Here is a 13,353-nt window from a genome sequence, read left to right as displayed (position 1 = left end):
AAATTCCATACCAGGCCCTTCAGGTCTGGTATGGATATTAAGGGGAACCCCGGCCAAATTTTTTTTTAAAAATGGCATGAGGTCCCCCTCAAAATCTATACCAGACCCTCCAGGTCTGGTATGGATTTGAAGGGGAACCCCACGCCAAAATAAAAAAAAATGGCGTGGGGTCTCCCCATACCAGACCCTTATCCGAGCACGCAACCTGGCAGGCCGCAGGAAAAGAGGGGGGGACGAGAGAGCGCCCCCCCTCCTGAACCATAGCAGGCCACATGCCCTCAACATTGGGAAGGTGCTTTGGGGTAGCCCCCCAGGTACGAAATTTAAAGGGATATTACACTTTTATTGTTTCACTTTAAGCATTATTAAAATCACTGCTCCCGAAAAAACGGCCGTTTTTAAAACTTTTATTTGCATTGATCCATGTCCCCTGGGGCAGGACCCAGGTCCCCAAACACTTTTTATGACAATACCATGAATATAAGCCTTTAAAATTAGCACTTTTGATTTCTTCCATAGACCTTTAAAGGGTGTTCCGTGGCATTCAAATTTGCTGCGAACACCCCAAATTGTTCGCTGTTCGGCGAACTTGCGAACAGCCGATGTTCAACTCGAACTCGAAGCTCATCCCTATTCCTGGGTTCTCCCATTCCACCTGGAAACCCAGGACTATGTGAAAGAGCTTCGCCAGTGGGCGCAGGAGGAACTCTAGGAACATCCATTCCCCGATCCCTCCTGCGACTAATGACCTCAGAAGTGACATATATTATGTCACTTCCAGGGTCACAGCTGTCATTCCTCAGCTAGTGTAGCCAGAGAGGCAGCTTTTTAAACACAGTCTTGTTTTAACTAGTTGCACTGGAAGACAGGGGAGATATTGGGGGTCTAATTGACCCCCAATGTCTCCATAAAGAAGACCTATCACCTTCCCATGCTTCTTGACCCCCTTGTGATGGCAATAAAGAGAAAAAAAAAAGAAAAAGTAAAAACTATGTAAAATAAATAAAAATAATAAAAAAAAAATTTTAAGTACCCCGGTCACCCCACACAGACCCCATATAAAAATGGCAGCGTAGCGTGAGCACATGTATTTATCATCAATTATGCCACACATGTAAGGTGTTATTCCAAACATCAGAGTGAGAGCTCTAGTGAAAATTCTAGGAACATAGTTCATGGTTAACTGTAAACCGATGACCTATAAAAGCTTTTAAAGCATTGCCTATTGAGAATTTTGGGTAAAAAATAAACAAGTAGTTCTGTCGGGAACCATGAATCAGACTGAGACAGAAGTGCAGTAAAAAAACAGGTACTGTATGTGCCCAGGTAACCTATGGGAATCAGTGATAGATTGTATCTCATACTCCTCATGGTTCTCAACCTGAAAAGGGGATGTGGTACAGAGGTGGTGAAACGATTGCATACCAAAGGTTTTAATAAGCAGACGTAAAACACATTTGAAATACGAATATTATGAGGAAGGTCTAAAGCGTAAACCACTGCGTTAATCCTACGGAGAATACTGAAAGGCCCAATAAACTGTGGTGCCAGTTTTAATGAGGGAACATGGAGTCGGAGGTTGCGAGATGACAGCCTGACCCTGTCCCCAACTTGGTAGGAAGGCACAAGTAGGCATCTGCAGTCAGTATGGAGTCTGTACCTATCATTGGCATGTCGCAAGGACTTGGACCTGTACCCAAGTGGAACGAAGACCACGGAGATTATCAGACTCCTACTTACCAGACCGATGAGTCCGCTTGGGCAGTGGGTAGGCTCCCTTACGCGTCCGACTCGCGGCCCCTGGTAAGATAACAGGAAGCACAGGAGTGCGGAGTGGTATGAGAGCCTGTGAACTAAAGTCCAGATGCTGGTGGAAGAGCAGTCTATGACAGCAGGTGCAGGCTGGAACACAGGCGATGAGACTGAGCAGGATGGTCAGGAGACAGGCTGGGTTCGGCAACAGGCAGGCAACGAGGTACAGTGGAGCAGGCAAAGGAATAGTCAGACAGGCCAAAGGTCGGGTTCAGGCGGAGTTCAGAGGGAGGTTCAGGAAGCAAGCCGGGTCGTCAGGAGATCTGGAGGGAATAGGAACAGGTTCTGGTACAGGTACTACGGACGGCAAAGCTGTTGATCAGGCAGCACTGATCACAGAGACAAGCCGGCTTAAATGGGCAGTTTGGCGCCAAACGGAGCATGTGCACGCGCACCGGCACGCACAGGCACGCGCCCCCGCACACGCCCGCCCCCGCACACCGGCATACACCACAGATCTGACTGGGACACGCACACCGGAGCTGCAAGGAACGCGCGCCACAGGACCCGCAGGAACACGCGCGACAACGTGCGCCGACGCCCACCACCGCGAGCACCCTGCCTGCCAAGGTGAGCTCTCTGACAGTGCCCCCCCCTCAAGGGCAGCCTCCGGATGCCCAGCCGGGCCAACCTGGTTGCATGAGAATCTTTAAAGGCTTGCAGCAGTTCTTCAGCGTGAAGATTGCTCTCAGGCTCCCAGGAATTATCCTTGGGTCCATACCCCTTCCACTTGATGAGATACTGTATTTGATTGCACCTTTTCCTACAGTCCAGGATTGCCTCGATTTCAAACTCCTCCTCGTTATTGATCATAACAGGCTCAGGAGGACTGGTACTACGGTTGGGGAAAGGATCAGGAGCGACCGGTTTCAGTAAGGACACATGGAAAACCGGGTGTATTTTAAAGGAATCCGGCAGACTGAGCTCGTACGCTACGTCGTTTATTTTTCTTCTCACCGGGAAGGGTCCCATGAATTTAGGCCCTAGTTTCCTAGAGGGGCAAGCCATTTTTAAGTTAGTTGTAGATAGCCACACTTGATCGCCAGGCTCCAGGATAAGCTCCCCACGCCTCTTCTTGTCGAACGTTTTTTTATAAGAAGCCTGGGATTGGGCCATTGTTTCCTGCAGAAGTTTGTTATTGGTAGAGAAGAATTCCAATGTCTCGGTCACTGCAGGGAGGGAGCATTCAGGTATTGAGCTGGGTAGAAAGGAGGGATGAAATCCATAATTGGCAAAAAATGGCATCTGGTTGATGGCTGAGTGCAGGGAGTTATTGTACGAAAACTCCGCAACTGGTAGCAGAGAAACCCAGTCATCCTGGGAAAAGGCAGAGAAACAACGGAGGTATTGCTCCAAGGTTTGGTTGGTTCTCTCCGTCTGGCCGTTTGTCTGAGGGTGATAGGCCGAAGAGACCGCTAGTTCAATTTCGAGGGAACCACACAATGCCTTCCAGAACCTGGAGGTGAATTGAACACCACGGTCTGAGACGATATTAGAGGAAACCCCATGTAATCTCACGATTTCTTTAACGAAGATCTTCGCCGTTTCCACGGCTGAGGGTGTGCCTTTCATGGGCAAGAAGTGAGCCATTTTTGACAATCTATCAATTATGACAAAGATGGTAGAGAAACCTTCGGATGGGGGCAGTTCCACAATGAAATCCAACGCAATCATTTTCCAGGGTCTGTCAGGATTGGGCAAGGGTTTCAGTAAGCCCCAGGCCTTCGTCCGAATATTCTTGCTTCGGGCACATGTGTGGCAGGAACTGACGTACTTCCTACAATCCTCGGCCAGCTGTGGCCACCAAAAGGTGCGCTGCACCAGTTCGATTGTCTTCTGGGCCCCGAAGTGCCCAGTCAACTTGTGGTCATGGCAAAGCTCTAGTACCGGCACCCTAAGGCTCTCAGGAACCAAGATCTTCTCCTTATGCCAGAGTAAACCATCTCTTAGGCTGGTGTCAGGAGCCAGGGAGCGTCTCCGCTCGCCAGGCTCCGGTGCGCATGCGCACGGGACGAGCGCTTCGCCGCACACCCGTCCGTGGCCTGATGGTGCGGCGCGCGCGGGTGCACGGCGGTCCCCGTGTGCGCGCCGTAGCCCGTGCGGGTGCCCAGTAGCGCGTCACACTGACGCGCTCGCCGGGCAGGGGGGCTATATCTGACGGCTCCAGCACCCAGTCGGGTTGCTGGTTTGTCGTCAGCTCTCCCCAGTTCTCTGAGCCTGTGTTTCCTAGTACCTTTGCCTGATCTGTGTACCGAACCTCTGCTAGCCTGATTAACCTCTACTCTCCCGGATTGTCCCTTGTACTTCTGCCTGATCTGTGTACCGAACTCTGGCCTGTTTAACCACTACTCTGCTGGACAATCCTATCTATAACCTGCCTGATCTGTGTACCAAACCCTTGGCCTGTTTAACTACTACTCTGCTGGACAATCCTATCTATAACCTGCCTGATCTGTGTACCAAACCCTTGGCCTGTTTAACTACTACTCTGCTGGACTGTCTTGATTTAACCTGCCAGATCCGTGCACCGAACCCTGGCCTGCTTAACCACCGCGCTGCTGGATCTTGTGACACCCTGATTATTACCTGCCTGTTCCCTAACCTCTGCTTGTGTTTCCAGCCCTGCTCCCGGCGGATCCCAGGACACCCGCTTCCAGCTTCTGAACCTACTATCCTTCCGAAAGCCCGTGCCTCCGCGTGCCCTCAGCCTCCTGTACCCATTTCGGGGGTCTGGGTGCGCGTGGTCGTAAGGGCGAGCCGCTCTCGGCATCTCGGCCTCGGTGAGTACTTGCCCGTGACAGTACAAACCAGCCAGATGTCTGAGGCCGACAGAGCGCGCTCTCCTCTGGAGATCCTGTGCCAACAAGTATCTACCCTCGCGGACTCCGTACAGAAGTTACAAGAAGGTTATACACAAATTGATAACCGTCTGCAGCAGATCACCGGGTTACTACCCTCCGCAGCCGCAGCTCCTGCACCCAGCAGTGGGGGTCCGCTTCCCCAAGCTCCGGCCAACCCCACTGTGGTCATGGCTCTTCCTGAGCCCAGGGTCCCTACACCTGAACGGTTCTCGGGAGACCGCAAGAAGTTTAGGGCTTTTAAAAACGCATGTTCCCTCTACTTCGCCCTACAGCCAAGAACCTTCTCCTCAGAAATCGTCAAGGTGGGGTTTGTCATTTCCCTGCTATCCGAAGAACCCCAGGCTTGGGCCCACAGCCTGATGGAACAGAGCAGCCCTGCCCTGAACACTATCGAGGCCTTCTTTGAGAGCATGACCCAGCTCTATGATGATCCGCAACGCATGGCCACCGCCGAAGCTATCTTGCACCATTTGTCCCAAGGAAGAAGACCTATTGAGGACTATACAGTAGAGTTCCGTAAGTGGGCAGCCGACACCAACTGGAATGAGCCGGCCCTGCGTTATCAATACCGTCAAGGCTTGTCTGAATTACTCAAAGATGAGTTAGCTAGGATGGAGACCCCTGCTTCCCTAGAGGAACTCATTCAAGCAGCTACTAAACTCGATCGGCGTCTTCGGGAGCGGCGCTCAGAACGGTTTCAGCTGCCTCGCCCTGCCTGGGCGTCGCCAAGACCTCACTCTACGGTACCCTCAACTTCATCTTCAGTTACCACTGCATCGGTCCCTGAGGTCGAACCAATGCAGCTCGGCTTGGTCCGAGGTCCGTTGACCTTCGAGGAGAAGCAGCGCAGGCGGCAGTCTAACCTTTGCCTCTACTGCGGAGGAACCGGACACTTCCTGCACAGCTGTCCGATCAGGCCTAGTAAGTTTCCTCAGTCAAACATATTGAACTTTCCTAACAATAACATTCCCAAGGCTTATGTGATGTTGTTTGTTTCTCTGCAGCTTCCGGAAAGGGAGACTCGCCTGCAGGCCATCGTTGATTCCGGGGCCTGCAGTTGTTTCATAGATTCCACCTTGGCACACAGATTGAAGATCCCTCTACAAACCAAAGAGCAGGATCTACAAATACATCTGGCCGACGGATCCCTTCCTTGCTCTGGTCCCATCACCCAGGAGACCCAACCTATTTCAGTAGTCACAGACTCCGGCCACCGGGAGTTCTTACGGCTTGACCTAATTCGTTCACCAATCTTTCCCATCATACTTGGCTTACCATGGTTACAAGCTCACGATCCACTAATCAAATGGAGCACCAAGTCAGTATCCTTCTCTTCTCAGTATTGCTCTCAACACTGCCTGCTCCCGGATTCCAAGGTTTGCGCCACAATGGTGGTACCGCCAAACAACCTCCAACACGTCCCCTCCGAGTATCTCGAGTTTCAAGAGGTTTTCAGTAAACAAATGGCTGACCGCCTACCACCTCACAGGGCCTACGACTGTCCAATTGACCTTCTTCCTGGTTCCGAGATTCCATTTGGCCGGATATTTCCCCTTTCTGAAACCGAGCTGGAGGCTCTAAAGCAGTACATAGACGAAAATCTTGAGAAAGGTTTCATCCGCCCTTCATCCTCACCCGCCGGAGCGGGTATCTTTTTCGTTGGGAAGAAAGATGGTACCCTAAGACCCTGCGTAGACTATCGACAACTTAACAACATCACAATTAAGAACCGGTACCCGTTGCCGCTCATTCCTGAGTTATTCCAGAGGTTCCGATCGGCCAAGGTGTTCTCTAAACTCGACCTCCGAGGGGCCTACAATCTCGTCAGGATCAGGGCTGGAGACGAATGGAAGACGGCCTTTAGATCCAGATTCGGTCACTTTGAATATTTAGTGATGCCTTTCGGCCTCTGCAACGCTCCAGCCACCTTCCAACATCTAATGAACGACATATTTCGACAATATCTAGATGACTTCCTTGTGGTATATCTGGACGATATCCTCATCTTTTCCCCCACGCTAGAGATGCACAGGAGGCACGTTAAAACGGCTCTTGCTATTCTTCTGCAACACAAGCTATACTTGAAAGCCGAAAAGTGTGAGTTTGAGAGATCAACCATACAATTCTTGGGATTCATACTCTCCACCAATGGGGTTGCAATGGACCCCCAAAAGATTCAGGCAATTCAGGAGTGGCCAGCTCCATCTAATAAAAAAGGAGTACAGAGGTTTATAGGATTCGCCAATTTCTATCGGAAATTTATCGTGGGATTCTCCGCCATTGTGGCACCTATTACCCAACTAACTCGGCAGCATCATTCTTTCCAGTGGTCCGCAGCTGCTCAAGAGGCTTTCCTTAAGTTAAAAGAACTATTCAGTTCCGCTCCAATCCTCTGCCATCCTGACCCGACTCAACCCTTCGTACTGGAGGTAGACGCATCGGAAATCGCAACCGGAGCAATTCTTTCCCAGAGACAGGGACCAAAGGCCATCCTACATCCAGTAGCTTTCGCTTCTCGGAGACTCAGCCCACCGGAACTCAATTACGACGTGGGTGACAGAGAGCTGTTGGCTATAAAGTTTGCTTTGGAGGAATGGAGGTATCTGCTGGAGGGGGCAGTTCATCCGGTGATGATCTTTACGGATCACAAAAATCTCGAGTACCTCAGAACAGCAAGACGGTTAAAACCCCGCCAAGCCCGTTGGGCCCTATTCTTCTCTCGCTTTAATTTCCACATAGCATACAGACCTGGGGCAAAGAACGGGAAGGCTGATGCCCTTTCACGGATGTTTTCCACAGATTCCCAAATACCAACACCCAGCACGATCCTCTCTCCTCAAAATTTCCTCGGACTAACTCAAGCAGACTTAATATCCTCCATCAAATCTTCATCAGGCGCATGTGCGGAACCAGCTGTGCATTCCCTGAAAAGATATGAAGATCTTTTCTGGATTAAAGGAAAAATATTTGTACCACAAGTGACTCGGCCCTTAGCCCTTCAGATGTGTCATGATCACAAGATGGCAGGACATTTTGGGAATAAGAAGACGGCTGAACTCCTTTCTCGTTCTTTTTGGTGGCCAGGATGGAGAAGGGATTGTAGGGAATATGTGGCATCCTGTCCCCTGTGCCAGAGAAACAAGGGCCAAAACACCAAATCCTGGGGTCTGCTCAGACCTTTGCCCATTCCGGAACGACCATGGGCTGATGTGTCCATGGACTTCATCGTTGACCTACCCAACGCAGAGAGTTTCTCCACCATCCTTGTTGTTGTCGACCGCCTTTCCAAAATGGCCCACTTTCTGCCCATGAGGGGTACTCCCTCTGCCGTAGACACGGCCAACATCTTTCTAAAGGAGGTTGTTAGGCTCCATGGGATACCAAGGAGCATCGTGTCGGACAGAGGCGTCCAGTTCACGTCCAAATTCTGGAGGGAACTATGCAAGGCTTTGGGTATCAACATTTGTCTTTCTTCAGCTTATCATCCCCAAAGCAATGGCCAGACAGAGAGGACCAATCAGACGCTAGAGCAGTACCTCCGATGCTTCTGCTCGGGTTCTCAGGATGATTGGGCGAGCCTCCTCCCCTACGCTGAATTTGCGTACAATAACTCTATCCATGCCTCCACCAACCAGACTCCTTTCTGGACCAATTGCGGGTTCCATCCCACATCCTTCGCTAACAACATCCCCGAAACGGCAGTTCCTGCAGTCCAGGATAGGATAACTTCGTTACAATCCAACTTTCAAAAAATTCAAGACACATTACGCAGAACCCAGGAGGACTACAAGAAACAGTACGACCGGGGCAGAAAAGCGAACCCAAAATTTGACATAGGAGACGAGGTCTGGCTGTCCACCGTTAATCTGAGATTACCGCTGCCATCTCGAAAGCTCGGGCCTAAATTCATTGGGCCTTTTCAAGTCAGGAGGATTATCAACCCTGTGGCTGTGGAACTGACACTTCCCAAGACATATCGGATTCACCCCGTTTTCCACGTGTCGCTATTGAAGCCTGTGGTACCCAGCCCTTTTCCAGGAAGAAAAGAACCTCCTCCTCCGCCAGTCAGAATCGATGGCGAGAATGAATTCGAAGTGGAATCCATTCTTGGTTGCCGGAAGAGGGGCAGACAGTTACAGTACCTGATTCAATGGAAGGGGTACCCCCCCCGAAGATAATTCCTGGGAGCCCGCCAGGAATCTGCACGCTCCACAGTTAATTCGAGCGTTTCATCAAGATCATCCGGAACTTATGGCCAGCCTAGGCGTCCAGTGTCCGCCCTTAGGAGGGGGGCACTGTCAGGAGCCAGGGAGCGTCTCCGCTCGCCGGGCTCCGGTGCACATGCGCACGGGACGAGCGCTTCGCCGCACACCCGTCCGCGGCCTGACGGTGCGGCACGCGCGGGTGCACGGCGGTCCCCGTGTGCGCACCGTAGCCCGTGCGGGTGCCCGGTAGCGCGTCACACTGACGCGCTCGCCGGGCAGGGGGGCTATATCTGACGGCTCCAGCACCCAGTCGGGTTGCTGGTTTGTCGTCAGCTCTCCCCAGTTCTCTGAGCCTGTGTTTCCTAGTACCTTTGCCTGATCTGTGTACCGAACCTCTGCTAGCCTGATTAACCTCTACTCTCCCGGATTGTCCCTTGTACTTCTGCCTGATCTGTGTACCGAACTCTGGCCTGTTTAACCACTACTCTGCTGGACAATCCTATCTATAACCTGCCTGATCTGTGTACCAAACCCTTGGCCTGTTTAACTACTACTCTGCTGGACAATCCTATCTATAACCTGCCTGATCTGTGTACCAAACCCTTGGCCTGTTTAACTACTACTCTGCTGGACTGTCTTGATTTAACCTGCCAGATCCGTGCACCGAACCCTGGCCTGCTTAACCACTGCGCTGCTGGATCTTGTGACACCCTGATTATTACCTGCCTGTTCCCTAACCTCTGCTTGTGTTTCCAGCCCTGCTCCCGGCGGATCCCAGGACACCCGCTTCCAGCTTCTGAACCTACTATCCTTCCGGAAGCCCGTGCCTCCGCGTTCCCTCAGCCTCCTGTACCCATTTCGGGGGTCTGGGTGCGCGTGGTTGTAAGGGCGAGCCGCTCTCGGCATCTCGGCCTCGGTGAGTACTTGCCCGTGACAGCTGGTCTCAGTGGGTTGGGGTATAGTTGTGGAAGCTTGCCTTATTCTGGAGATTAAATCCCCCTGAAGTAGTAAAAAATTTCCCGCAGGCAGGATAGTGTCCGGAGGGACGGTTTCTTTGGAGTCATGGAACATTCGTGAGAGAGCGTCTGGTTTGATGTTTTTGGAGCCAGGTCTGTAGGTTATATGAAATTGAAAGCGAGAGAAGAAGAGTGCCCATCTGGCTTGTCGTGGTTTAAGTCTCTTGGCAGATCTCAAATACTCCAAGTTCTTGTGGTCCGTGTAGATTAGAATAGGATGTACAGCACCCTCCAAAAGATAGCGCCACTCCTCCAGAGCCGCCTTGATGGCCAGAAGCTCCCGGTCTCCTACATCGTAGTTTCTTTCAGACACTGATAATTTGCGAGAAAAAAAAGCTATTGGAAACAGAAGGGCCTTGGGGCCCTGACGTTGGGAGAGTACTGCTCCTACTGCGACTTCTGAGGCGTCGACCTCCAACACGAATGGCAAGGCAGAGTTAGGGTGTTTGAGGATGGAGGCCGATGTGAATAATCCTTTTAATTTTTCAAAGGCCAATTGAGCCCTGGGGGTCCAGCAGAATCGGGTTCCCTGTTTTGTTAGTTCAGTAATGGGGGCGATGATCTTGGAAAAGTCTCTGATGAATTTCCTATAGAAATTGGAAAATCCAACGAAGCGTTGGACCCCCTTTCTGTCCGTAGGTGCGGGCCAGTCCAGGATGGCGGACACCTTTTGAGGGTCCATTTTAATACCTTCTACTAATATGATAAGCCCCAGGAATTGGATGCATTGGAGTTCAAACTCACATTTATCGAGTTTAGCATACAGCCCGTGTTGCCTGAGCCGGGCGAGGACATTCCGAACGTGCCTGCGATGATCAGTCAATGATAATGAAAAAATGAGAATGTCATCGAGGTAGACGATGACGTAGAGGTCCAAAAATTCCCGAAAGATGTCGTTCACAAAATGTTGGAATGTGGCTGGGGCATTGCATAGACCGAAGGGCATAACGAGATACTCGAAATGCCCAAAACGAGTGCGAAAAGCGGTTTTCCACTCGTCCCCCTCCCGGATACGGATTAAATTATAGGCTCCGCGAAGATCCAGTTTTGTGAAGACAGTTGCCGTTCCTAACCTCTGGAATAATTCAGGCACCAGGGGTAAAGGGTAGCGATTCTTGATCGTTATCCGATTTTATTCCCGGTAGTTGATACATGGTCGAAGGGAATGATCCTTTTTTTCCACAAAGAATATGCCTGCGCCGGCCGGAGATGTGGATGGGCGGATAAACTTTTTCTTTAAATTCTCATCAAGGTATTGTTTTAGAGTATCCAATTCCTGCTCAGTCAATGGAAAGATCCTACCGAAGGGTACCTCAGTTCCAGGTAGCAGCTCTATAGGGCAATCATAGGGCCTGTGTGGAGGTAGAGTCTCTGCACCTTTCTTGCTGAATACGTCAGAGAAATCTCGGTAGGGTTCTGGGATGGCTTGGTGTGAGTTGGTTTCAGGGTGTAGGCAGAGGAGTTGAGGTATCTCATGGGCAACTCTTAGCAGGCAATGTTGTTGGCAATAGTCAGAGAGAAACTCCACTTTCCCGGAAACCCAGTTAATATGGGGGTTATGGTCCAGCAACCACGGCATTCCCAGGATGACAGGAAACAGGGGAGAGGAAATGACATCTAAGCAGAGGAATTCCTGGTGTTGAGAGCTTATAGTAGCAATTACAGGGATAGTCTCTTGAATGACAGGACCGGAACGGAGGGCGGAACCGTCTGCAAGGTGGACAGCCAGGCTCTGGGTCTTGAGTCGGAGTGGGATATCATGCTGAGCTGCAAAGACCTGGTCAATGAAGCAGCTGCATGCTCCGGAATCAACGATGACTGGAACTTGGATAGCCTTTCCGAGAAGCTGCAAAGTGACAGAGATGGTAAGGTGAGTACTAGATTTTGGCATGATAGTGGCACATATACGAGCAGAAGAACGACACTTACGCGTCTTGTTGGGGCAGACGCTGGCGTATGGCCCAGGTTCCCCACAGTAGAGGCATAGGTTAAGGTTACGTCTTCGTAACTTCTCTTCGGGAGTCAAGGAAGGACGGAGCAGACCAAGCTGCATGGGCTCCAAAGTATCGAAAGCTGGAGAGGTTGGAGGAGCCGAGGGCCTACTAGGAGGACTGGGAACCTGTGGAAGCATCCAGGTGGGTCGAAAGGCACTGGTAGATCTTTCGGTGCGTCGTTCTCTCAGACGACGGTCAATTTGGATCGACAGGTTAATTAATTCTTCCAGGGTCTGAGGTATCCCAACCCGTGCTAACTCGTCCTTGAGTGGATCGGACAAACCCATCCTAAACTGATGACGCAGAGCCGCGTCATTCCATGCCGTATCGGAACTCCAGCGCCTAAATTCAACAGCATAGTCCTCCGCTGCCCTGCGGCCTTGCCGAAGGGAGTGCAGGGAAGCTTCAGCAGAGGCGGTTAATTGAGGATCCTCATAAAGTTGGGACATCGCCAAGAAGAAGGCGTCCAGATTCTCCAGGGCATCCGACTTTTGTTCCAGAAGGTGATGGGCCCAGGTTTGGGGCTCACCAGACAGCAAGGAAATAACAAAGCCCACTTTGGTGGCTTCTAGGGAGAAGGTCCGAGGCTGCAGAGCAAAATAGAGACTACATGCATTCCGGAATGCACGGTATTTACTACGGTCTCCAGAAAATCTCTCCGGTATAGGTACTTTGGGCTCTGGAGGGAGCATGACTACAGAGGGTGCCCCGGTTGCAAACGAAGTCCCCTGAGGATTGGTAGGTGCAGACAGGGCCTGAACACGTTCCTCCAGTCGGGTGTAACCTTCCTGTAAACTTTTGACTGCTTGGGTTAATCCTGCCAAATGTCTGCAAAGTTCGTCCATAGGGGAGGCCCCCTGCCCGGACTTGGTCATGGCTGCCTGATACTATCAGACTCCTATTTACCAGACCGATGAGTCCGCTTGGGCAGTGGGTAGGCTCCCTTACACGGGGGCTCCCTTACACGACTCGCGGCCCCTGGTAAGGTAACAGGAAGCACAGGAGTGCGGAGTGGTATGAGAGCCTGTGAACTAAAGTCCAGATGCTGGTGGAAGAGCAGTCTATGACAGCAGGTGCAGGCTGGAACACAGGCGATGAGACTGAGCAGGATGGTCAGGAGACAGGCTGGGTTCGGCAACAGGCAGGCAACGAGGTACAGTGGAGCAGGCAAAGGAATAGTCAGACAGGCCAAAGGTCGGGTGCAGGCGGAGTTTAGAGGGAGGTTCAGGAAGCAAGCCGGGTCGTCAGGAGAACTGGAGGGAATAGGAACAGGTTCTGGTACAGGTACTACGGACGGCAAAGCTGTTGATCAGGCAGCACTGATCACAGAGACAAGCCGGCTTAAATGGGCAGTTTGGCGCCAAACGGAGCACGTGCACGCGCACCGGCACGCACAGGCACCCGCCCCCGCACACGCCCGCGTGCGCCCCCGCAAACTGGCATACACCACAGATCTGACCGGGAC

This window comes from Aquarana catesbeiana, linkage group LG05, assembly GCF_042186555.1.
Source record: "Aquarana catesbeiana isolate 2022-GZ linkage group LG05, ASM4218655v1, whole genome shotgun sequence".
Taxonomy (NCBI): Eukaryota; Metazoa; Chordata; class Amphibia; order Anura; family Ranidae; genus Aquarana; species Aquarana catesbeiana.
The sequence above is the reverse complement of the archived record's forward strand: the minus strand, read 5'-3'. Positions refer to the sequence as shown.